This window comes from Lissotriton helveticus, chromosome 10, assembly GCF_964261635.1.
Source record: "Lissotriton helveticus chromosome 10, aLisHel1.1, whole genome shotgun sequence".
In the NCBI taxonomy this organism is placed as follows: Eukaryota; Metazoa; Chordata; class Amphibia; order Caudata; family Salamandridae; genus Lissotriton; species Lissotriton helveticus.
In genome coordinates, this window is record NC_136071.1 from 1,100,510,965 (window position 1) to 1,100,534,329 (window position 23,365).

General features: G+C 48.7%; 1 protein-coding gene across 1 annotated transcript in view; it reads right to left on the reverse strand.

Moving 5' to 3' along the window:
- Positions 1-23,365, reverse strand: part of LOC144784803 (Krueppel-like factor 8) — an 857,002-nt gene that overhangs the window by 727,101 nt on the left and 106,536 nt on the right. The window contains exon 2 of the mRNA XM_078663848.1: positions 21,723-21,794. The gene's annotated coding sequence lies outside the window, so the exon portion shown is untranslated. The remainder of the gene's footprint in view (positions 1-21,722; positions 21,795-23,365) is intronic.

Below are 23,365 nucleotides of genomic sequence, written 5' to 3' on the forward strand. Positions count from 1 at the left end.
CCATGGTGTGGTTATCATCAACACACTTCTCGATATTCTGAGTAAAATCATTTGGAAGGACTTACAGCCAATACCTCCAAATAAAACTTGATTCCCAAAAGAAAGCCATGTGCACATTGGTGCTCTCAAGAACCCACTGACATCAACTAAAAACAAAAACTAACATGCCCTAAAACGATCAGATGCATGTCAAGACTCTCAACTCCATACACAGACTCGTCCTCAGGTCACCTAAAGCAATCTTCTATTGATGCATCCACAAAAACAGAGCATTCCACAAGGCAATCGAGGATTGTTGCATCACCCCTCTTTTCGGCCATTGAATACAACGAACAAGGACTTCACAAGGTAGGTAAAAAGGCCAGGCTTAACAACTAAAGCATCTTAATAACTCCCCATTTATATAGTGCTTGCTACCACAGAGTAAATAAAAAGTGCTACTGCGGCTCTCCTCGCTGTTCGTCAATTTACCGACTTCTCAAGGAAAAAGAAGCGTCGTCGGGCGCGCCGGGCTTCCAACCAGTGAGCTGCTGGTAGCACACCGATGCAGATGAGCAGGTGCATGGCTCACTGAGCTGACACACGCGATGGGCTACCTGCAGGTTCAAATGCCGGCCAGGCCCACACAGCCATCTAGTCGACTGAGCTCAGTAAACGGAGTACCAATGCAATTGGCAATAGTAGCATCTACTGTTTAGTGCACTTAGAGGTGGCAGCGGGTGGTACAAGATGCTATATACAAATGTGATTGTTACTCTAAACAGCAAACTCTTAATGCAGTGATCTATCCTGCTGCCTAGAGAATACCGGTGCATTTAGTGTACATTTAGAAAACGTAGGTTTTAGCAATCAATGAAATGAAATGTGTTTACTACTTTCAGTTTGCTGTGGAAACGACATCACATAGGCACCTTAAAAAGAGTACAAAGGAGGAGGGAGTCATATTGGCTAAGACCGTAAATCTATTGAAAGGTTTGCATTTATTCAGGCGGGTGTATCCCCCCAGCAAGCAGGCCATAGATGACAAGTAATCAGCTGATAAGTTGTTGCGCCTCTGGCCTGTTCCCCAAAATCATTCAAAGCTGATGAGTTTGAGTCCGAAAGACTTCCTTAGTTGCCAATGAGAGAGCGATTTACAGAGCACTCAAAATATTTCCGTTCAGTTCACTGCGCTTACTTGGGATTCTTTCTTTTCTGTTTTTTTGTGTGTGCACATTTATACAGCGCAAACTCGACCCGAAGGTTTTGGAGCCCTTTACAAGAGCAGGTAAATTACACCAGGACACATTCAATTTTTGGTAGGCGCAGGGAGATTAAGTGATATGCCCAGAATCACAAGATGCTGAGCTGATGACGAGGTTCGAACCTGGTTCCCCATCTCCAAAGTAGAGGAGATCAGAGAGACACTGACTTATTTCTGTTCCCCTGCAGTAGAGTCGATGATCTAATTACTATTCGCGCCTAACTCCACTTTTATGGTTAGAAACTTTTATCAAAGGCACATCTACAGTATCCGGAAGCAACAGGCTTAAATGTACACATAAATAAATTCCGTCACTAAAAACAACACATTTGAAATCGTTCAAACATTGTACAGTCAAGCGCCTTGTGATAGGAGGTCACAAAAAATGTATCTACTACTGAATATAAAGTGCATTTCCTTTCCAACGTGCCATTGCCTAACATCCGCTAATTTAGACTAAGTACACACTAGTTTCCACATGTCTTATGTTATGCTACAGTGCAGTCACTGGGTAGGAAACACAACTGAAGCCTGTAGAATTAACCAGGTAACCCCAAGACAGAAGTCTAATAAACAAGCAATGGCATAGCCAATAGGTCTCACCTTTGGGACCTTATAAGTATTTAGTTATGCAGCACAATATCCTTACTGCAACAACATTAACGGTTGCATGGCTAAACACTTATAAGGTCCCAAAGGCGAGACCTATTGGCTATGCCAATGCTTGTATTTATCTGTTTTCAAAACCAACACATAAATAAAAAGTTTGTCATTTACAATGCCAATAGCTTAAACGTTTGCAAAGGCGAAACCGTTGCATTGTAAATGCTTGTTAGAAATAGCGTCAACAGTGAAAATGTAGACCTGCCGGGAGTCCTCTCGCGATAGAATCTAACTGGGAAGCGCCAAGGCAGGCGGAAGTTGACATCAGTGAATGGACTCTGTTAACCACAATGACTAGCCATCTGGAGGTTACCGTGAACGTCTCGCCCTTTTCGTTGAAGACAAATGCCCAGCAGAGACCAGGCTATGCCTTATGGTTGCTGAAGCAGCTTCCATCCGCGCCTTCACCCTTTAACCTCTGTGAACTGTGCGCACACACCTCCATTTCCTGTGTCAGGGACTTCCTGTTCCTTGCTGATGCCTTACTCTTCAATTTTGCTTCCTGTCACGTGTCCTCTACACTGCTAATTTAGTTTCTTGTTGCACGTCATCTACAGTGATAATTTAATTCATTCTCATGGATACCTCTGACATTTATGCCCAACCTGTATGTGCCATGCCAGTTCTTTTTACACAGTTTCCTCAATAATGGAACTATGACAAAAAGAACTAAATGGTTACAGCCTGCATCCTCTAGAGGATCCAGGCATAACTAGCTGCAAAACCCACTTGAGGATGACTCTCCTGACACAATTTCGGCCCTTTTAGACATCCTTCCATTCTGTACGGTTTTGCAGCTAGTAATTCCATTGGCCCTGGTCACGAAGTTAATGTACAGGCCTTACCAGGCTGTTGTTGTGTGGGTGGTATTCCTGTATCCCTGTAGGTTACTGTTCCGCCATCTAGAAGAGAGCTAAAGGTGCCTTGTTGACACAGTAAATGTAAATGTAGTTGAGCTTATATACAGTACCAAACATGTGCTGAGGAGGAACAAATTGTGCGTCAGAATGTTCTAAATTTTGTTGCAAAGAATGTGATGTAATGCAGCACATTTTGTGATATATTACTTCAGTATTTTGTTGTTTCTACACATGGTAAAACTGTCTGGGCAAAGGTTTTACCTCAGTACCAGAAAAACAGAAAAATGCAGCATTAAGCAACTGAAAGGTGGCTGGTCAACCTTTGCAAAGGCATTCCTCTGTGCTGTAAAACATAGTTAGTAACTTTCGATCCATTTGAACTATACAAAATGTTTTAAAATCTGCAAATTACGCATCAGGTAATAAAGCATGTGGCAAATCCACAATTATGTGGAAATAAAGTGCAGCAGCTGAACGGCATAACACCAGTGGTCCTAATGCAACGAACAAGCCCATCACCCAGGCAGCAACACATCACTGCTGAAGAGACCTTTCAACACACCTTTCAAACTCCATAACCCGCTGATCTACTCATTCTTTTTTTTTTTTTTTTATACATTTTTATTGTTTTGCAGCAAGGAAAAACATATAACAAGCATGTCAGTATCAAGCAGCATCCCCACGTCTCCAACCCCTTATCCCTCCCACCTCCCTGCTGGTCTAAGACCCACATGCTACCATCCGAATGTGCAGCTCGTGTAATCCTCCAAGTCTTTTCCAATAAGAGCTCTCCGCCCCAGATGCTCTTCCCCTCCATGGTTATCAGATAGCCAACTGTTCCTGTCTCCTTAGAGTCCTCCATCTAGTCCATGGTATTGTCTCCATTTACCCCACACTCTACGGAACTTCTTCGGGCACCCTCGTGCTTTGTATCTAACCCTTTCGCCCGCCATGTAAAGGTCCATTCCCCGCCTCCATTCCCCCAGCTGTGGTGCATCTGGCGCTCCCCATTTCCTGGTTACGTCCCTTTTGGCCACTACCAGGGCTAGTGCTAGGAAGATCAGCAGTGGACGGGCTAAGTCCACATCATTGGTCATCCCTAGGAGTATGAGCTTCGGGTCTGTTGGAATGTCTGCCCCTAGCACTTCTCCCAATTCGACAAGGACCTCTCCCCAGTATGTTTGAATGCGTGGGCAGGACCAAATAGTGTGTAGGAAATCTCCGCTATCATGACCGCAGCGTAGGCAGGAGGGGTCGGGTATTCTCCCCATTGTATGAAGCCTCACTCTATCGAAGTAGACTCTATGTAAGATCTTGAACTGGATCAAACGGAGACGCGACTTGATAGCCACCTCCCTGGAGTGCATCAACACCGTGCCCCAATCTACGTCATCCATGTCCCCCACTTCCTATTCCCATGTAGTCCGGAGTCCCTCCAGTCTGTTAGGTCGATTGTTCATAATAGTTTTGTAGGCGAGGGATACGGCCTTTTCGGGGATCCTGTCCTGCAGCAGGCAGCCTTCTAAAGGTGCGTATTCGGGGAGCGCCTCAAGCAATGCCCCTTCTGCCCTCCATGCATGTCTCAGTATATTATACCTAGTTGCCCTTTCCGGGATGAACCCCGTTTGGTCAAGATGGACTAGCCCCGGTATGACCCGTCTCAGACGAAGGGCCAGAATTGTTGCGTAAAGCTTCGCCTCTACGTTTAGGAGAGAAATAGGGCGGTAGGACGAGCAGTCCTCTGCTGGCTTCCCCTGTTTATGGATTGGGACAATTGTGGCCTCTCGGAGGTCCAGTGGGAACTGGCCCTCCTCCTCAGCGTCACGGAAGAGGCCCAACAAGTGGCGTGTCAGGGAGTCTGCCATTTTCTTGAAGAATTCCTCGGGAAAGCCATTTGGGCCCGGGGCCTTTCCTGTACAAAGTTTGGTCAATGCGACCCTGACTTCCTCCTCGGTTATATCCGTCTCTAGGTCTGTGCGATCAGCCTCCTCAAGTGTCGGGAGGTTGATATGTGCCATATAGTACAGCGCATCCTCTTTGGACCCTAAGTCGCGTGCTTGGTAGAAGGTGTTATAGCACTCAGCGAATGCGTCTGCTATCTTGGTATCCGTGCATGCCCATCCGCCACTGCCATCCCGTACCTTTTCCACCCATCTATCGTCTCTCTCTTTCCTGCTAAGCCATGCTAATAGCCTTCCAGATTTGTCTACTACATCATAAATATGATGTAGGGTCGCCAATGCCTGTGACTTTGCCTCTCCTGTAACCAGTTGCCTATCCTGGACTTGCAGATCAGCGAGGCGTCTAAGTTTCCCTGGGTCCCTGGTAAGCAGGTGTTCATTTTCCAGTGCCAGTATCTGTGCTTCCAGCGCCTGTAGCTCGGCCTGGACTTTTCTCCTGTCCTCCGCAAGTCTACAGTGTGCCCTATCCCGGAGTACCACCTTGAGTGCCTCCCAAAGAACTACTCGGGAGTCCACCGAGTCTATGTTATCCGCCAGGTACACTTTGACGTCCGCCCGTAGTCCCTTCAGGATTTCCGGGTTTTGTAGGTCCCATGCCGACAATCTAAGTATTTTGGGCCCCACCCTCTTCCTCCTACCTACTGCTACGAGCAATGGTGAGTGATCAGACACCCCACGGGCACAGTACTCTGCGGAATCTGATACCTGTAATGCCTGCCGTGCCATGAAAATATAGTCCAAGCGGGAGTACACCTTGTGTGCTCCGGAGAAGAAGGAGAATGTCTTGGCGTCTGGATGGAGCCATCGCCAAAAATCTAGGAGACCGAGTGGAGTCATGGATTTGGCCAGTGGCGTCACAGTCTGCGGTCTGTCGCGAGCACCTGTTCTATCTACCATGGGGTTCATTACGTCATTGAAGTCTCCTCCAAGAATTTGAATCGTGTCTGATGTATTAAGGATGATATCTGAGACTCCCTTCAGTGTTCCTGCCTGTAGTTTGGGTGGGGCGTAGGCCGAGACAAACGTGTATTCCTGCCTCCCCCACATTCCGCGCACCCACACGTATGTGCCCTGCTGATCAGTCCAAACCTGTGCCACTCTCATGGGTGGATGTTTTTTTAATCAGGATTGCCACCCCTCTGGAGCCCGATGTAAACCCTGCATGAGCCAGGACCTTATATTGCCCCCGTGCCAAGAAGGCACATTTAGTGCCCTGCAAGTGCGTCTCCTGAAGGAGAACTACGTCCGCCCCGGATCTCTTTACATAGTTGTTGACCAGGCCCCGTTTGATCTTACAGCCTAGGCCATTTACGTTCCAAGTCAGCACCTTAAAGCCCCCCCATGTACTGTTTCTCGTTCTGGGTTACCCATAAGTGTATTTGTGGAATATGATCTGATGGCATCTTACAGCCGGTGGTGGGATTTGCTGTGTTGTGCGCGTGCGTGCCCTACCTGAGATGTTAAAGAACAAAACTCCCTCCTGTCTCTTCGTAGATGATGTTCTTGACATAACCTGAACTTTTCCCCACACCCCCTTCACCCCCCTCCACCCCCCTCCCATCCCCAAACTCCCCCAAACTGACAACACCTGCAGCTGCCCCACCTTTCCCCTCCCCACCACCCCCCCTTCAGTCTCAGCTTCCGCAGAGCCAAGACTACTGGCGGTGAGGGTCTGTCGCCCACCCTTGGATCCCCCCCAATGAACCTACGGTTGCACCCTACGGAGCGGGCAAGTTTCCCTCCCCCGCCCGATCAACCTGCAAAGATGAAGTGCATACCATAAAAATAGATAATAAACAATAAGTAAAGGGGTGTTTATAACTTGCATGCCCCCTCAACGATGAGCTGCTGCTTCAGATCTCAGTCCTGTCCCCCATCAGGAATGCGAGCCCTGTGTCCCAGTGTCCAGATCTTCTGTTAGGCCGGTTGCCTCCTGCTCCAACTCTCGGATTGCGGTCACTAGGGGATGCAAGGATTGGTCTGCCACTTCCTCCCCTTCCGATGTACGGGTACCTGGGTCGTCTTCTTCCTCAGAGCCATTTGGACTGGCAAGGCAACTGTACCTGGACCCCAATGCTGCTGTTTTCCCTGCTGAAGTTGCTGAATTCTGTCTTGTCGGTCCCAACGTGCCGGGACCAGGATATGGAGTGGTCTGCATGCGTCTTCTGATCCGTGGTTTCTTGACTCTTTGGGTCCATGGGGGGCTTCGTCTTAGGTTGGAGGCTGCCATCTCGTCCCTGATCCTGCGACCTTCCTCCGCCGCCTCCTGGAGTATAGGACGTTTCTCCAGCCACTGCCAGGCCTCTTCCGAGCGGTTGAAGAAGTGTGTCCTGCTCTCAAAGATTACTTTCAGTTTCGCCGGAAAGAGCAGCATGTATGTTATGTGCAGATCTCTCAGTTTCGCTTTTACCTTGTCATAGGAGCGTCTTTGTTTTTGTACCTCCTGACTGCAGTCTGGGAAAATCATAATGTTTGTATTTTCGAACCGTATTTCCCCCTTCTTTCTGGCTTCTCTTAGTATTAGGTCTCTGTCCGCAAAATTGAGGAAACGTGCGATGATTGGTCGTGGCCGCGCTCCCTCGTGGTTTCGCCAGCAGTGCCCTATGTGCCCTTTCAATGACGAAACAGTTAGAGAATTGAGCCTGTGGGAACGTTGTCTGCAGCCAGGAGTATAAATAAGTTGCTGCGTTCGTCCCTTCGATGCCTTCTCTAAAACCTACGAAGCGCAGGTTGTTGCGTCTTGCCCGGTTCCATAGCAGTTGTGACGCTTGGAGTTCCGCCATGTCCTTTCGGAGGGGGTGAGGGAATCTTCCGCCTCGCCGATCAGCGTCTCCGCTGTCGTCACCCTCTCCGTCAGATTCCGAAAGTCCTGGCGCAGCAGTAGCACCTCCGAGCCTACCTCTCCTATCTTGACCTCCAGAGCTGCCCTTGAGTCCTGTATATCTGTCCTAGATGCTTGTATCGCCTCCAGCAGCATCGCGGTATCAGAACGTGCTCCGGAGGCCACCGGGATCGCATCCTTCTGCGAACGGGCCGTAGCATAGTTATCCATGGTCTCTTGCCATGCGGGTTTAGCCACTGGATCCCTTTTCCCCATCTCGTCTTCCTTTGGGCTCCCCCCTCACTGGACGGGCCTCTCTCGTACCTCTCACCGACTGCTGGACTCTCGCATGGGAGAGAGAGTGTGAGGAGGGTGGGAGAGCGCAACGATTCTCGTGGATCACGCTTGTGAGGGTGGGGACATGTGACGGGGTCACATTACTGTTCTGTTCTCCAGCCAATGAACCTTCGCCTACGTTTCCGTGTGCCTTGTAGTAGAGCCCCATGTGTTCCGTATTCCTGTCCGCGTTCCAGTAGCTGAGGGCAGCCTTTCGGCTGGTGGGGTGGGTGTGGAGTAGGAGGTCCCCCCCCTATTGCACTTCACTGCCTCCCTGGGTTGTTGGGGTCACCTTGGCGCTTGATCACTTTGCAGTGCCTGCTTGCTCATGCGGCGCCAGCGTTCCGCGTCTTGCAGTGGCGCCGTTTCCCAGTCTTCCCTAAGTGTCTATTTAGGGTGGTCCCTAGGCGGCCTGCGGCGCAGTGAGGGTCCGGCCCCACGCTGTGTGTCCTCAGTGTTGCGCCCTCCATTTCTGGCCTCTCCCTTCAGGACATGTGGGGCTCGCCGGGGGGGCTGCAGAACAGGTGTCACTAGTCCCGCTGTGTCGCAGCCCATACAATTGTGTGTATTGGTAGCTCTGAGACTTGCGCGCGATATCGCTGCCGTGGGCGTGCCCTCTGCCCGTCAGCCTCAACCAGGTCTCATACTCCCTGCCGGATATCTTGGTGGTTAGACATAGGGCATGTTACCCGTGGTGCTGTCCGCCCTAAGGTGCACAATTCCGCCTCTCCTCGACCATCCGCTGGTGTCTTGCCGCCTTCCGCCCACCAAACGCCACCTCCAGTTCCCGAGGCGCGGCCTCACGAGTCCCCCTCACACCCGCGACCGCAGCTCCCGGATCGCCTCACCGTCTGTGTAGTTGGTCACGGCGTGGCCAGGCAGGGTCCGCCGGGTGCCTCCTCTCCTCTGTTGTCTCCCACCTACGCGACTCGACTGAGCCGTGTCAGTGTTTACCCCACGGCCTCTCTGCGGCCTAGCGTACGGCTCGTGCCACCTCCCGGACAGGATTCATGCGCTTCCCAGGGGTCCGCCTCCGCCGGCCGGTCCCAGCGTCCGTGAGGCCACTTTTTCAGAGCACGGCTTGTCGCATTAGCGCTACTCCTTCCCACTCGCCTTCGCTAGTTTCAGGGCCCGTCTGCTACGAAGTCCGAGGCCGGGGCACTACTTTACTCGGCCCGTCGGAAGGCAGCCGGCCGCCATCTTGCTAAAGGTATTCCGCGCGGCCGGTCTTCAAAGTCTAATTTCTTCTGCTGCTACGGCGGGATTCAGGGGTTTCTTCCCCTCCGTGGGCTCCTTGACCGTTTCGACCCTGCATTCGCTGTCTTAGGGAGTCTGGGCTGTTAGTATTGTCGGATTTTGCTGCAGCTCATCGGGAGCTTCTCTGAGGCACGTCTTACCCGGCCATGCTGTTGGCCACGCCCCCCCTGATCTAGTCATTCTTTAAACACACCAACTGCCAGTGCTTAATTTGTAAAATAATAAGTGCTAGGCCGCAGGGGTCTCCAACCTTTTCTATACTGAGAGCTACTTATGTTCAATAAAACACATTAACAGCTAGTAATATTATTAGTGCAGTATAATTTCAATTTCTTTATATGTATATTAATTCAACCAAGCAAAATCTTTCTAATTTAATAAGCTGGGCTGCACACAGGTGAGCCTCTCAGAGTTAGCTCAAGAGCTACAGTAGCTCATGAGCTACTAGTTGGAGACCCCTGTAGGGCCATGATGAGGAGGCCAAGGCAGCTTGCACCATCCCTCACCTGTCATCGCTGCCAAAACAACCTAACCAACCATCTTTCTAGCCTGCAAGTGCAACAGTTCAGATTATTCCAGGGGCCCAAAGCTAAAGGAATGGCTGGGGAGGCAGGTACTAGTAATTTTTAAAGTATTTTGTACTTGTAAACAACCATTGTTCTGTTCATCTATAAATTAGATGAGCAGCGCCACCATGTGGCAGACTGTCATAAGTGCGGTGTTGTCAATTAAGTGCCAGTTCCAATGCTGGAAACCAATTAAGTACAAACCACAGGCTCAAATTAAGCACGGCCCACTGCGAAGAACAACAGAATCAAATATATTTATGACAGCAAAGCTCATTAACCCAACTACCCTCCGACCTCAGGACACAGGTGCTAGATGTAGGGTTGTAGAGGTGTTGCAGCACCTCAAAACATACATGCAGGAGATTAGAAGGTGAATGAACAATAAAGATGCCTTTATATGTTGTTTATATTTTGGGACATTTGTTGTGCATTCAAAGACAGAGAACATGTGAGGCCATGAGTTCTGAGAAGCTGCTGCTTGTTCTTTTAATATGGAGACTGGTGTTTACTTCTCTTTCTCTGACTGCAGAGTTAGGCGATTTTGTAAAGTGAACTCTCTGGCAAAATTCCAGGGGGACATGGACTGTGAAAGGTAAGGCTGTGAGTTTTTTCCAACACATTTAAATACATGTAAAATAACACTGCACATCTCAAAATGTAATCAGCAGTTAGGAAAGCAAAAATGAAGCACATTTTTTGTTATTCTGAAGTATGATGTAAACAAATATTTTAACAGAATCAAAACAACTCAAGGCACTTTAATTGCTGATATACAAATAGTAAATATTTACTGAAAAACAATTTCTTAACATAACATTTTGTACACCACACAGTTTTACCTGTAAAATTGCACATCAGGGCAACATTTGTGGCCATGTCAATGGAATATACGCTACCTGTGTGCTGCCACACCAAGCTTTAGTAATGTATTTGCGACTGTGTGCTCCAAAATGTGTCAGGGTAGTCGAAATCATGGTGAGAAGGTGTTTGACCCAAGTGGTGCTATGAGGTCACAGTATTAAATACATCTAGCACAATATTACCTTTTAGCCTACAGAATACTTTTTTTGGGAAGGTTCAGATTATTGCCCATCAGGTGACGAGCCAAAGCTGAGCACACTGGGGAGAAGTATTCCCTGGGAGGGCCAAATCAAGACACAGTCCCCATTTTTATGGGAATGCCACGAGCCCCTCCCCTCGAAAGCACTGGCATTAGCAATGTTGCCAAAGGCCCTAGGGCATGTACTGTACCTCCTTGCGGCACATCGCAAAGTGGTCTTAAAAGTGTCATCTACAAACCTGTGGGTTTTTGGATGAGTCCTGTGCTCCCTCGTGCAGTGTTAACCAAAGCGCATGGGCGTGGCTACGTTAGGGAAAGAAGTGTCTCTTTGTCCTTATTTTCCTCCACTGTCCCAGGGCCTAGAACAAGTGAACAACTCTACTCTACTCTGGCAACGAGTAGGGTGTTAGAGTCTCTGCCCGTCAACTCCAGAGCGGCCCGCCTGTTGATTCGGGGAAGCGCAATTGGACCACAAGTGCGGTCACACCCCATGGCCTGTTCCCGGTCTGACGGCAGGCCACAGGGTACATCACTCTCAGCACATCTAATCTCCTCGCAGCGACGGCTCCTCCATTAGGGCGGAGGAGCGTCGGCCCACTGCTTTCTCACAGTGCGAGAAGCAGAAACATAAAATGGTAAAACTAACATTTTATGTTTCTGCTTCTTGGACTGTGAGAAAGCAGAAGGGTTTGGTTGGGGGTGGGCGGGTCTGCTGGAGTCCAGGGGAGGAGTGGCTTGCCCACTGCTGAGGGCGCTGACTTTTTGGGCAGTCCCAGGGCCGACCAAACCAGTCATACTCACTCTGCATTTCGTTTTCTCCATGTAGGCTGCATGCAGCCTACACGGAGAAAATGGCCTCCCCAAAGACACCTGTGTGGTCAGCGTCCCAGCCAATCACAACTCTGCCATTGCAGCGTTGTGATTGGCTTAGCGGAGGGGAGGGAGGCTGCCTGCTCTGCCTGCTTCCTGTTCCAGGAAAACGCGGGACCCGGCCGGGAGTGGAGAAGGCGCAGGACCGGGAAGGTACAATTATTATTATTTTTAACACCCACCGCGCGACCCCCCCCCACCCGCTCCCCCACCTGCGAGTCATGCCGACCACAACTGGTTCCTCGTCCTGCACTGCGTGCTGCAGACCAACATTGCGTGAGGTGGGTGTGCCCCGTCTGCCGCTGCACCAGCTTTTACTTCTAGAGCCACGTGGCCCCCGGCATCAAGAGCTGCTGTACCACTCTGCCTGCCCGTCCCTGTACGAGTGTGGCAGTGCACGCCCCGCCCACAAGTGCTCTCCACTGTGCTGCAATGAGAGGCCCAAGACCAGGCTCATCGCAGATTCACGGGGAACCATAGGGGAAGGGGTGTACCCCGGCCAGGGCCAGACATTTTCCCGGTGGGCCGGAAGGGTGGGGGCCGTCTTGGACCAGTTAGGTCTACTTTTTTTTTAGGGGTGTACCCCGGCCAGGGCCAGACATTTTTCCCGGTGGGCCGGAAGGGTGGGGGCGGTCTTGGACCAGTTAGGTCTGCTTTTTTTTTTCTCACTGAGGGACGGTTTTACACAGTACTGCAATATTGGCCCCTGTAACAAAATAACAAAAGCAGCAGCAGTGTTTCCCACCAGCACCCCCCTCCCGCTGGGTCCGACCTAATTGCCAGGGCTGGTTTACAATCTCTGTCCGGCCGTGACCCCCGCCTATCCGTTTTCTCTAGTGTTGGGGCAAGACTTTTCAGGCCCAGTGCGCCACCAGAAATAGGTGTAAGCTGGGAGAAGTGGCCCAAACAAAACAAAAAGGACAGAGACAAAATAAAACAGAAATCACCAATTACTCAAGGACTGCCCACACCAATGCCAGGGGGTCACTGGCAACCACACTACTAGCCACTCTGAGTGACGGCAACCCTCGGACAGGCAGCTGTGCTGCCAAACGGCACGCGGTGACAGTGCTCGTGCCGCGCGCGAACCCAACCTACAGTCCAGGTATCCCTGTCACCAGCTGACCACACCGCACAAGGGCCTCAATTCCACCAATTGAACCATTTATTCAGGGCTCGAGTTGGGGGTACACGCAGGTACACGGCGTCCCCCCACTTTTCACAGGGTGGACGCCGTCCCCCCTGCCAAGAAGCTGGGCCCCACAGAAATATGCTGAACGTCCCGGTGTAATTTTCAGACACGTTCAGCACGTGACGTCATGAGGTCATTTGCATATTGTCAGTCCCCCCACTTCTTTTTTTTTATTTCAAAGTATTTTATTGAAAATAAATTTAATAGGACTTGTGCCCTGCATTTATTGTTGACGGACGCAGCGCCCCACCTTTGTGCTGCTCATGCACTGAAACACAGCAATAGTCAGGGTTCAGTGGGTCCACTCAGCATTCTGGCTCTCGCCCCGGTGCAACTTCACATGCTGCACCTTTGATAGCTACGCCGCTGTTCTCATGCCACATGCAGCAAACTGTGTCACTACCCATGAGGCCATGCGCACTCCTTCCTCGGGGAGGGGGGGGGGAGGCTGCAGTGGTACAGTCCATCCCTCCATGAGCCCGCAGGGTCCCTCTACCCCACCCCTCCTCCCCCGACCTCCACTCCGGGGCGGGAGGGTCAGTCCCTCCAGGCTCTCTCCTCTTTCAGCGCCGGGCTGCAGAGGGAGCCGGAGGGGGCCGCGGTTGCCAAGGGCAGGAAACATCCGAGCGGGCGGCTCTCAGGTTCAGCGAGCTGTCAGCAGCCGGCCGCATTCCGCCACAACCTGGTTCTTATTAACAAGGAGTCTGTTCAGAGGGGCGAGGAGACGGAGGGGGGCAGAGAGGGGGCGGGGCACCAGGAGAATGAAGGGCTGGACGTGAGAAGGCGCTGGGTGCCACCTCAAGGCGCAGAACATTTATTTATTTTATTTTATTTATGCGTTTTTATATAGCGCGGACTTTACCCAATAGGAACAGAAAAATGACAAATGAACAAATTACAAAAGCAGACGATAGGTTACATGAGGTAAAAGTGACAATTGTGAGCAAACAATACATGAGGTAGCAAACAGTGCAATACATGAGGGAAGAGTGACAAGTGTGCAGGTTACAAGAGAAAAACAAAGTACATTCAGGGGTAATATACTGCAAAATATGCTAGACACAGGCACAAGAACAAACGTAAACATCTCAGTTCAGAGTGGGCGGGAGCACACAAGGAGGCGAAAACTACTTTTTTATTTTATTTTGTGCATTTTTATAAAGCGCAGACATTACCCAAAGGTGTCAGAGCGCTGTACAATAGAGCCAGTTACGTTCCAAGACAACAGTGGAACACAATAAAATATTACAAAGAAAAACAGGAGACTAAAAATGAAGGTTACACAGACACAAAATCCAACAAGGCACGCAGGAGTGAGGAATGTACAGGGAGAAAAAAATACAAATTTACAATGAGGAGTGAACTTCCAAGAGGGGTAGGTGACAACGCATGCCAGAAAGTGTCAGAGTTAGCAGGAGAAAGGATGTATGTTATAGGTAATGTGTTTCACGCCTGTACATTTTTAAAACCAGTTTACAGCAACGACAATCCTAGACAATACCTCCATGTGAAAGGGAAAGGGTGGTATAGCTGTTAATTTGTGTTTTATTGGGTTTTGTGCAGCCATGGTCTTAAGTTGAGCTTTCAGCACACATAGGTGCCAAGATTCTGAAGGGCAGCTCCAGTTCAGTTTTCTTTTTCGTTGAATTCTGGGACTTTTAGACCTGGTCTTATAATGGAGTACAAAAGACTACAAGTACCAGAATTCAAAGAAAAAACCTTGGACTGAAGCAGCTAGGTCACATATGGGCCTGGGAAACTCGGCAGTGCTGAGCACGGTCGGGGTGCAGTGTTAAGGGTGTGTTTGTTGTAAGAGCTTTGGGACTGCCCTTTACAAAAACCTCAAAATAAACTGTTTAAAGAAAAGGCGCAATATAGTAATTTTTGACACTGTAAAGAGTGCAGTGAATGCAGGCAGTCACACCGAACAGGTTTATGACTGAAAATATCTTTTTACATCTGTGAGAAATCTACAAAGGTGTTATTGGCAGGGGTAAATGCAGTTATGCCTTGAGGGTGGAGAAGGAGCTGCAATAGGAAACCGCAATCAAGGGACGGGCTGTGGGAGCTCCAAACAGTGGCGTCTCATCCGCAACGGGCGGAGAAGAGTCTCTCCACTGCTCTTTGAGCAGTGCAAAATATAAAAATAAAATGTTGATAACAAGACGTTATTATCATTTGATTTTTCTATACGGGACTCGGAGACGGAGTGGGCGGAGCTCAACTCGCCAGATCAGGGTGAGGACTAGTTTGCATTTCCTAAGTGCGCATGACTGTTTGGCCGGCCTTAGCATGTTCTGCACCTGGCTGTGTTGCATGGGCCAGTGGAGAACATGCCCAGGCTCCCAGGTACTGCCTGAGGGGCCAAACAGGCCGCTCAGACCAATCACGACGCTGCTGATGCTTCCTGTGCAGAGTTTTATATAGCGCGAAGTAGACCCGAACCGAATCAGGTATCAGAGCGCTTTACATATTTTTCCAGTTACGTTACATTTTTACGTTTTCCAGTTACTTTCATTTTAGGCACGGGGAGATTAAGTGATTTGCCCATAATCACAGGAGGTTTTGGCGTCGTTACCGAGACTCGAACCCAGTTCCTCCAGGCCCGAGGTGGAGTGCCCTAGCCGTAAGGCCAACTCCTCTCCCCGAGGCACTAGTTCCAAGGAGTGGTTGACCCACAAGTGTGGCCCGCAAACATGCATATGGAGGGAGGGACTGCACATTCCTGTGCGGAATTCTATACTCAACAGGAATAGGAGCACATTGGGAAGGTCACATGATAATCCTTATTGTATGCTTGAACAGGCTTCCAGGCCTACCACTGGGAATGGAAAAAGACGTAAAAGTACACTCAAGCACAGATATACATCTCTACCGCGCTTTGACATTTATTTTCGTGAATAGGGCCCATTGTGTGCACCACACATCGAGAGCGCCAGAGGGGCTTTCTACCAAGGGCCGGTGTCATCATGTACATTGCTTGCATCATCGCGTGCTCTGCTGCGGCGTTCACGGATTTCCAAAGCTTTACAGATGGTGAGAATACAAAGTACCACCAGAAGCGCCTCCTCTGGTCATTTCTCTATTGATTTAAGCACCCAGAGGATCTACTTAACTAGCTTCTACTACTCACCGAATGGTGTTGGCTGTTAAGGTTAATCCCTCCACATCCACTTAAGTACTTTCCTCGAACTGCATGAAGGACTATTTTACAACTATTGCCCCCTGAGTCAGCTCCTGTGGCTCCTTTTGGCTTCAGATTGATCTATGAAAGTATGGGTTCTTCTAAGCCCAAACAAGTAAGTTCTGTGCCAGCCTCTAACTTATAAGCAGGGCCACTGGAATTATGCGATTGTGCGGCCGTGGCGATTTCATCCATCAAACATTTTTTTGTTTTTAGCTCAAGCGGTTCAAACATTACTAAAAACACCACAACCTGTGTTACCTCGCAGTGCAAGGCCCTTTGCAAACGTTGACCGGACATCTTTTTGCAGCTTATTTTAATATGTGGGTGTTACACTGGTACTAAAGAGGTACAACTAATTCCCAGACAGTGTTAACAAGCATTTGAAATGCAATCGGTCTCGCCTTTGGGACTTTATATGTATTTAGCTATGCAGCACATTAGCCTCGGTGCTGAAACATCTACTATTCTCAACATGGAGGGAAAGTAAGCACCAAACGCAAGGTATGGGAACACATGGAGAGAAATATTGCCTTTCAGCTGGAAATGGTATAATCCAAAGCTCTGTTTTTAATATAAAATCAGGGCCCTCGGTGGTCATATCACTGAAAATACAAGATTTGAAAAAAAAAATGATTGTCTGCCGGTGCTCGTGGAAGACAATTTCTATGCACTGGAATTGAGAGAATGCTAACGTGATTCTGGTATTTTACTGACCTCTGCTGGACGTTTTCTATCAAGAAAGTTAAATAGAGGCAGGTGCCAGAACATTTTAAAAAAGAAAGTCCTGTAGTAGAAAGCAATTCTGGTATTTTACTGACCTCTACTGGTCGTTTTCTATCAAGACAGTTAAATACAGGCAGTTGAAAAGAAAAAAAAAGTCTGTAAGCGGAAGCAGACAAGTCCTAGGGCTGCTCTCCAGAGCCCACAAAGTACATACACATATAAGTATATACTAAAGTATATACAAGAGGTCTTGAATACTCAACCTAAAAATGTCAAACTAATGAAGTAATACTATCCCAAAATGTGGCGCATAATTATCTCTTTTGTCGCATAATTTACTCCAACCTGCCACATAATTTGGCACTCCACCGACGCATAGTTCCAGTCGCACTGCTTATAAACACCAGAGCCCCTCCCCTACCATCAATGCCATTCACTAAAAAGTGCCGACCACCCACCCAATCCCCTGTATCCCAAGATATTTTGCTCCGCCAGGTACATGAGGGCCTGGCCGAGAAGACTCAAGCAGCCGGGGCTACATGTCCCCGAGAGACCCTCAGACTGTGAACAAGAGCTGTGCAGAGGGACCAGTGTGTTTTTTCAGGTCAAAGAGGGGTGGAGGAGCTGCAATACAGATGTTGTTCTGCTAATGAGGAATGTGAACACCCACAATACAGCTGCCTAAACCAACACTGTGGCCTTACAGCATTTAAAGCAGCATGGCCCCAGCAACAATCCCCCTGTTGATACACTGGACAGCCCTTCCCTTCTGTAAAGGATTCCCAAACACAGTTTTACTTAAGGTCTGTCTGAGCTGAAAATGTCATTTTGCTTTGCTTCTCTGGTCTAGGACATGCTGTCTCCCATCTTCGTTGTTTATTTGCAGATTCCACTGGGAATTTTGCATGCTTCCTGCTCACTTGGTTAGGGCCGTAGTAGACTACTGCATTCCTAAACTTAATGCACACTTTCATTTTTAAAGCCTTTCTATTCTATTTTTCGTGAAATTTGTATGCTGGTCTACTGCTATTTTCTGAAATGATATGTTTCCTTCCATATCGGGTTCTGATACTGAGTCTCCATGCTTTTTTCACATGTTTAAAGTTATTTTTAAATAGAAATAAATTAACATTGGCTTAGAGTCAATTTTCCTTATATTGTTTAACACAAACTGCTTATATCAATGTTTTTACATGTTTGTAATATTTGAGTGTCAGACCCCGCTTGTGGGGTATCAGAGAAGTTAGGGGCTGCTGGGCCCAACCCATGCTGGTTGAGCTGTTTTGCCACTGGTGGTCTAGGGTCCATCCTTCTGAGCCTTTGAAAACTGGCACAAGTACAACCCTTTGTGCATTTGACTGCCCGGGCAGCGAGCAGTCACAGGCTACTCGGGGTTGGGGGGCAACTTATGGAGAACAAAGCGATCCCAAAGGGGTACTCACTAAGATGGCAGAGTATGCCAAGATGTGGGTCCCTTGCTCATTTTGCCACTGGATTCAAGGTAGCCTGGCTGATGAGGGTTATGGACCCCAAACCGGTTCCAGGATGCTTGTTTCCGGTCCAGGGAAGACATGGCGTGCGTCCCTTGCTCACTTTGCAACTGGATTCAAGATAGCCTGGCTGATGAGGGTTTTGACCCCAAACCAGTCCCAGGATGCTTGTTGGCCCAGGAAAGACATGGCTTGGCAGTTCGGGCTGGACTGTTCCCATGAGGCACAGGGTCAGAATGATTTGGATATGGCCATGTCTGAACTGGGGTGGTGGAGTGAGCTAAAGAATGATGATGGATTAAACCCAGATCAGATGACTGGGGTGAGTGTTTGATTTGCTCAAACGCTCCGTCCATCATCCCCTTTGGTATCGCTTTGTTCGCCTTAAGTTGGCAGGGTATGCCCAGACGTGGGTCCCTTGCTCACTTTTCCACTGGATTCAAGATAGCCTGGCTGATGAGTTATGAACCCGAAACCGGTCCCAGGAATGCTTGTTTCTGGTTCAGGGAAGACATGGCTTGGCAGTTCGGGCTGGACTGTTCCCATGAGGCTCAGGGTCAGACTGATTTTCATATGGCCTAATCTGACCTGGGGTGGTGGAGTGAGCTAAAGAATGATGATAGATTAAACCCAGATCAGTTGACTGGGGGTGAGTGTTTGATTTGCTCAAACGCTCCTCAAACGCTCCGTCCATCATCCCCTTTGGTATCGCTTTGTTTGCCCTAAGTTGGCAGGGTATGCCCAGACGTGGGTCCCTTGCTCCCTTTCCAACTGAATTCAAGATAGCCTGGCTGATGAGGGTTATGAACCCCAAACCGGTTCCAGGATGCTTGTTTCCGGTCCAGGGAAGACATGGCGTGCGTCCCTTGCTCACTTTGCAACTGGATTCAAGATAGCCTGGCTGATGAGGGTTTTGACCCCAAACCAGTCCCAGGATGCTTGTTGGCCCAGGAAAGACATGGCTTGACAGTTCGGGCTGGACTGTTCCCATGAGGCTCAGGGTCAGACTGATTTTCATATGGCCATGTCTGAACTGGGGTGGTGGAGTGAGCTAAAGAATGATGATGGATTAAACCCAGATCAATTGACTGGGGGTGAGTGTTTGATTTGCTCAAACGCTCCGTCCATCATCCCCTTTGGTATTCAGCAGCCGGGCTGGAGAAACCTCACAGACTCCATGACCGGAGTATTTTTCCTGCCCGCTCAGGCCACTCCCCACGCTGCTCTGCAGCACAGAAATTGGATGGGAGTCTGTCCCATTTGCTGCTGAGAACAGGAAGAGGACACAACAGTGATGTGATGCAGGAGGCTTCAGGTACGTATTCCAAAAAATGATTATTAGCTCGCCGCCCCCTCCCACCCGCCCCACTGCCCTTTGTTAGTGGCGGCCACCACTGTATGTATGCCCCTATATACTGATGCATTTTATATTGCATCCTTTGATTAATTGATTTCACCAATGTATTTTAGTTGTTGGTCTCTTTTTCTTCTTTTGAACAAAGTAATAAAAACAATTTGAACTAAAAGAAATACTTTCACTGCTCCGCACACACTGCCTTTTTACAAAATAAATACTATTTCCTATTATAGCAGTCACAAATATTGTACAATTTAATTGAGTATCTAGGGTAATGATGCTGGTCATGATTCCCCCTCGTGGCGCTACACCTGCTGATCCCAGCCTGCAGTCTCTCACCCGGGAGACCCTTGACGAGGGCTCCCACAGCAATTATGGCGGAAGCATGATTCGGAGCTCAAAACTCAACAATCAACCTACACACAATTACAAGGTCCTTTGATGCCACCTGCCTTCTCTAGGTGCTCCAAGCCCGGGTCTTCTCCTACTTGACACTCTCTCCTTCTGCAGGGCCAGACACACCCCTTCCCTTCTCTCCGCAGGCAGGCATAGAGGCGCCAGCTAGACCCTCAGCTCCTCCACCAAAAAATGCAGATGTTCGCTCACCTCTGGGAGGCTGGCTGTCATCCAGGCACCAGCCAAGGGTACACTACAGCTCTTTGGGAACCCCGCAGAGCACCGCCTTCCTTGGTCAAGAGGACCTAGGGGCATGAACAAAGTGGGGTGGCTTAGATGCCACTTTTAAACACATTTTCCAGACAGGGGATGTGGATCCAATGTCTCAGACTCCAGAACCTTTGGGGTTGCTTCTCTTGTTAGGTCTTCTCCTCAGGCTGCTCTCCAGGCACAGCTTTTGTGAGGAATGATGCTTCTCACAGCAAAAAGCACTGAGGTGGTCCCCAAACTGAAGCACCCATACCAAAGGCACAATGAAGTGCAGGGTTTCTGCACTTGGCTGTCATCAGTGTCTCTAAAGGGGGAATCCGGGTTAGACAAAATGGAAAGCCTGCTCTAGAAACTTCCTCACCTTGAAAAATAGAAAGTGCAGTCCTACCCTCCATCCCTATCATCTATCAAATGTAGGGCTCAGGAAGAACTTATCAGCAGCACCCTGCTAGCAAAGTCTTCATGGAATGCATCCAAGCATCCGCCTCAATTCAGTGCCTCGTTCTCCATCCCTCCCACTGCAGGACTGCATACAACACGCTTAAACGGTCAGGGAAAGATGCCCTCTTCCTTCATCCTGGGACATGCTCAACCAGGGACACCCAAAATGGATCCCAGTGGTTTTGGTACCGAGACTCATACACGCTTAGAGCTTTACTACCCAACATGTACTACACACGTACTATATATTTACGTGAACTTGACATGCACATGGAATGTAAACACGAGATTCTGGGGTGCACATAACAGTGAAACTTTACACAAGAGTGATCAATACAACACAGATAAGAAAGTCTGGTCACATGGATTCACAAAACAACAGTACGCTGCGGCAACCGCTTCATGTGCTACACTTAGGAGAAGGGCTGTAGGCCTCTGTCCACGGTGAAGGCATGCTTGACGCGCCACGCCAGGTTACAGGACAGGTCCTGGGCCTTGTATTGTGAACACACACTGGCTTAGTCTGCGGTCAGAGCCAAAATAACGTGAAGACACCGGTTACACACAGTCGGGCACTCAAGGAAAGGGAACACTACCATGAAAAGGGCACTCTGGTCTCCACAATGAGTTCTCAGGATTTACATTCTCATCATCTTTATAGGAATACATCCGTTTTTTGTATAGCGCCAATATTTATTGTAAAAGCAGCCCAAGAAATCTTTTACTGCAAAAGTGAAGAATGGAAAAAATGATATTACTCTGCAAGAAATGTTGACAGTGACAGCGAACAGTGTGCATCATGCTTCTAGAAGTGAATGCCCACATTCCTTTGTACATGGATGGTCAGTGCCATATTAAGGACCTTTGGTGACCACCTTTTTAGGACAACTTTGAAATTATTATGCATTTGCGGTTCATTTGTGCCTCTCGCAATGTCAAGCAGCAAAGAATTATAACACATTGTGATATAAGTAACACAATCAGAAAGCGTAAATTCCAGAAAACAAGTGATATGATGCTACTTACCTGAAATTGTTCAGCGACGGCGGGAGGGTGCCCACTCTGAGATGTTAAACAAGTGCATTCATGATTTCTGCCCTGAGGGAAAGAGATTCTGTTATTTGTGTGCACCATCTACTTGGAAATGTAAATGTAAATGTTTTTGTACTTGTATAGCGCACAGCTACCCACAGTGGGTCTCCCGGCGCTTGTACGAATACCGCAAGGGAACCCTTCCTGGCTTTCCCTGTGAAGTGTCCACTCCTGGGCACCCCCAAGGTGAAGCCAGGCATCCCTCGCGTTGTGGGGGCCGTTGTGGAGACTAAGCAAGCTATTGCCCAGAGTTGCAGCGTGGGACCCATGATTAGAACAGGCACTGAGGCGAGAATATCCGGTCAGGGGAATTAATGAGCCCGAGACCCGCCGAGGAGGGAATCAAACCCTGGTCCCTGGCCAGAGCTCTGCATCGAGGTCTGCCTGCTCTAACCATAGAGCCACACTTCTCCAGGCTTTTGTGCTCCACCAGCAGAGAGAAAGACAGACAGACACATACAACTTTCTATGTTTTGTGGCAGAGGACACAACAAAGATACACAGTAACACACCTTCCTTGTTACATTTCTAGAGGCTGAAGCAAGGATTGTGTTTTGAATGGAGCAGGTCAAACAACCAATGAATCCGGGACCCACCTTCCAAGGCGAGGAGCAACTTTAACTCTCATCACATCCAAATCTATTCATTATGTCGACCACAAAAGGATGAAAGACTGCGTTGGTCCTGTTCCTGGCAGTGTACACACAGATCCCAGATACAACAGAGCTCTTGTGTCCTTGTAGATCAGGCTATGCTGCATAAGCACCTTTACCTGTGGTACTGCTAGATGTGACCTGTGGGCAGAGCCACTGGAATTATGCAGCAGGGTTGGTTAAATTATGTGGGAGGGTTGACTAAATTATGAGGCAATAACAGACAAGTTATACGGCATAATACTGCATACTTTTCAATACTATTACTTCATCATTTTGTATTTTTTACACATGGGAATACTGTCTAGGCAAAAAAATGCACCTCATTAGTACCAGTTTGTCAACCAAATACAGACATAAGCAACGAAAAGATAACCTGTTGACCTTTGCAAATGGCCTATGACCACATGCTCCAACGTTTTTAAGAACTTCTGAGCTGTCAGACCAAGAAACAAAATTCATTTTTGTTAAAATCTGCAAATTACCCAGCAGATGGTGAATTATGTGGCAAATCCATAATTATGCGGGGGAAAAAGCTGCAGCCACAGAATCGCATAATTTCAGAGGCCCTGCGCATAGCTTACAGATACCGCATGCAGTTGCATTAGAGGTGACAGAAAAATCTCTGCAGCAGATACACGAACACTTCCAACTCCATGCAGCCTTACAGTGGAGCGTCTATTGACTTTGTGTGAAACACTGAACCCGCTGACCTAGCTGCCCAGAGCTTGTAGAGTACCTGCCACATATTGTCAAAGTACCGAGCTTATCTTCTGCTCTCAGTACTTGGGCACCAGTGTACGATGGAATCGTTGCTTTAAGTGGGCAATAGCTGACAGGTACTGGGTACTTGCATTTCTTCAATTTGAATAAAAGAGGACCAGCACTTCTCAGTGCCAGCACTGCTATATTTCCATTTCAAAC